This window comes from Pseudophryne corroboree, chromosome 6, assembly GCF_028390025.1.
Source record: "Pseudophryne corroboree isolate aPseCor3 chromosome 6, aPseCor3.hap2, whole genome shotgun sequence".
Lineage (NCBI taxonomy): Eukaryota > Metazoa > Chordata > Amphibia > Anura > Myobatrachidae > Pseudophryne > Pseudophryne corroboree.
In genome coordinates, this window is record NC_086449.1 from 604,716,133 (window position 1) to 604,719,478 (window position 3,346).

At 35.5% G+C, this 3,346-nt stretch overlaps 1 pseudogene; it reads left to right on the plus strand.

The window, feature by feature from the left end:
- The first annotated feature begins 2,827 nt into the window (after nucleotides 1-2,827).
- On the plus strand, nucleotides 2,828-2,946 carry LOC134938067 (5S ribosomal RNA; annotated as a pseudogene).
- The last annotated feature ends 400 nt before the right edge of the window (nucleotides 2,947-3,346 follow it).

Genomic DNA, 3,346 nt, shown 5'->3' on the forward strand with positions numbered 1-3,346 from the left:
CCACGTTTAAATATCTGCCCTACACTGTGAAATTTTGTAATAGTTTGCCTTTAATTGCCTATTTATCACCATTTTTTTAGTAATATACCACTCCTGCAGAACATTATAAATAATGCTTCAAAGAGTGTGGTAACAGTCTGTTCCACCACTGCAATTAACATAATTTGGGAAGCCTATAGTAATTGTTCAATTGCCTCAATTTGTAAGACTTTATTTACTCCTATTGCTGCAGAAAATATGTAAATGAACTCATTACATGTTTCCCCAAAAAAGGCAATTTTTAACATCTAGAAATTTACTGCTTACCTTTGTAACATTTCAGGTCTTTTACTGCACTGGACTTAAACTGCTTACATTTCAATAGGGAAAAATTGAGGGTAGCCTAAATCTTTGCACTGGCTGTGTCTTCTTTTCTGGATAGCTTAATCTGCTCTATACCAGTATTAGCAATGTTTTTAACATCTCCATTATGTTTATTGGAATTATGTCTAATTATTGCCTTTTAAACATTATGCTGATATTCAAAGAACCTAGGGTCTGATTCAAAGTTACAAGAAGCATGCAATTACACTGTGTATGGAACTCAATGTGGATATTTGCCAAAATGCCAAGTTGTACAACATTGTATGACCATGAGGCCTGTCATTATCAGTGCCCACTTCCATCACAATACCTGGTTACCTGGTGCAAGAGATATAATTAAAGTAAGATGTATCTCTGCATACAAATAAGCAGGAATAGCCCACAATTGTGCTAATACACCCTTGACTTTGTCCCACCAAAAGATAACTACATGTAAACGTATTTCTAAAAAAAAATAGGTACCAAGTGTATTTTATGTCCTAAAAACTACCTTGGCCTCTTCTAGAATATGAGATCTAAAGATAACATCCAACCTATACAAACATTTTTATCTATCATTTTTGTAACATTTGTAGAAAGATAATTACATTGTGACACATATTCCAGTGATGTATGTTCTGTTTTTTATTCATATCTTCTGGGATTAAGCGTTCAGAACTATTTATTTTCAAAAAATCTCTGGAGGTTGATTTAATAAAGGTTAGTGCATTTCCACCAAACATGCAGATACACATACATTACACATATAATAAAAGCATAAATTACAAAACAATTAAAACATGAAAAGTATAGCACGTAAGCCATGAGAAAAAAAAAGATTATGAAAGCTAAATATAAATACTAATATAAAAAGCAGTTTTATATCCGTTAGCAGAAAAAATAAGGTTTTTTAACACTACTAAAAATTGATTGAAAGCTTTCCACATTCCGTCCCTATTAGCCAGCTGTTTGAGAGATGTTCATGCTTTAAAACTGAGAAAGAAATGATGCATTTCAAGTGCCGTAGGTGGAAATCACCTTGTAGAAATGACATCATCAAGAATTATTACAGATATAAAAATACTGCAGAGGCGGAAAAGGTTCTTTTATAGCTTTAGTTATGTTTCTATACATTACCTGTCTATATCATTCACAAAATATATTTAACATTACTGGAAAAGTAAGTTTGGTATTTTATTTTTGTTATGTCATATCCCTTTTTTATCTTTACATGCTGACACTGGCTGGTTGACTAGTTGAATTATCTAGTAGGTACAGCCAATACTAAAGATAGACTGTAAGCTTGCGAGCAGAGCCTCCCTACCTCTATGACTGTTTGTTATTAGTATTACCCAGTTTTGTGTTATCATTGCTGTTTCCAAATGTAAGGTGCAACGGAATTTGTTGCGCTATATAAAAAACTGTTAATAAATAAATGATCTCCAATCAGTCTTTGCATAGCCTGATCTAGCATAGGCTGCATCCTCATGTTAGAGGTAGAAAGAGGTTCAGCAGAACTCTTCTTCTGCAGTTACTGTAATGAAATTGAAGTACATTTTGAACTTGTCTTAATCATAGCCAGGTATCCAGATATTCGGCGGTGCGTACCAAAGGATTGTAGTACATCCGTCCACTTACCGCATTGATACTAGGGATGTGCGTTGACCCAAATCTTGGGTTTTGGGTTCTTGTTTGGGATTTGTGTCTCCTTCATGTATTTGTTTTGCCAAAACCTCCCTTGCGGGTTTTGGATCTGTATTTGTTTTGGATCTAAATTCCTTTTTTTTTAATCATAAAAACAGCTAAAATCACAGAATTTTGGCCTGTTTTTGTTGCTACAGTATCATTAACCTGAATAACATTAATTTCCACTCATTTCCAGTCAATTTGGCCACCTCACAGCTCACAATATTTTTTTCATCCAGTTTAGGCTAACAAGTTGCACCGAGGTAGCTGGATAACTAAGCTAAGCGACAGCAGTGGGCGGCACAAACATGTGGCACTTAAACTTCCAACATGGTACATCTAGGAAACAAAATGGCACTGCAGTGGCAGACAGGGTGGCAGTTCATTGCATATAATTCTGCCACAAGTTCTGGCAATAGAACTGTGTCCAATTCATGAATGATCTCTGGTTATAGCAATACTTGATGTCTCCATTTAGGAGAATATATGTCTAAACTCATATATGACTTATAAATCTGCCTGACGCTTGAGTTTTCCTTGGAGTTCTTCACTCCTACTAAACTTCTTATTTAAATATAAAATAATAAAAAATAAAAAAGATTACAATTCTTTACAAATTTTCTAATTTACTATCTTTCTGTGGACTCTCATCCACGATCCAGGGCGCACGACACCACGGTGGTGGTAGGCGTTGCACCTTGCCTAACGGGAAAGCAGATCTACACTTTAAATTCTACCTTCTTTCAAACTATAATCTCTATTGTGCTTATATAGGTTCACTCTCATTGGTATATAGTTCCTCTACTATCATACCACACTGCTAATGCCCGATCTCGTCCGATCTTGGAAGCTAAACAGCGTCGGGCTGGGTCAGTACCTGGAGAGGAGACTTCCTGGGAATACCCAGTGTTGTAGAGTAGGAACTACTCCTTTTATTTAAAAGGCGAACACCAACAGCAGTATCACCACTAATCTTTTTTCCTCCCTTTGTTCTGTTATATAACAGTTCAGCGTTAGACTCTAACTATAGTAACAGATATCCTAAATACGTGTGTAATCGGAGCAACTGGCCGTCAGCCAAGTGTATAACATAGATCCAACCATATTGATTCTTTGAAGATACACCTATCACACACTTTGTTCCTTCCTTGGCCCCATTAATACAGAATTTCTGTACCGGTCAGGTGAGACGGCTGTTAGACAATCAAGTGTCTACAACCTTTCTAAAAAAAGACCAGAACATTTTAACATTTTTTCATATTTTCTTATTATCTTTCTTACCTCACATTTTGGATCATAGATGGTAATGATTTTCATT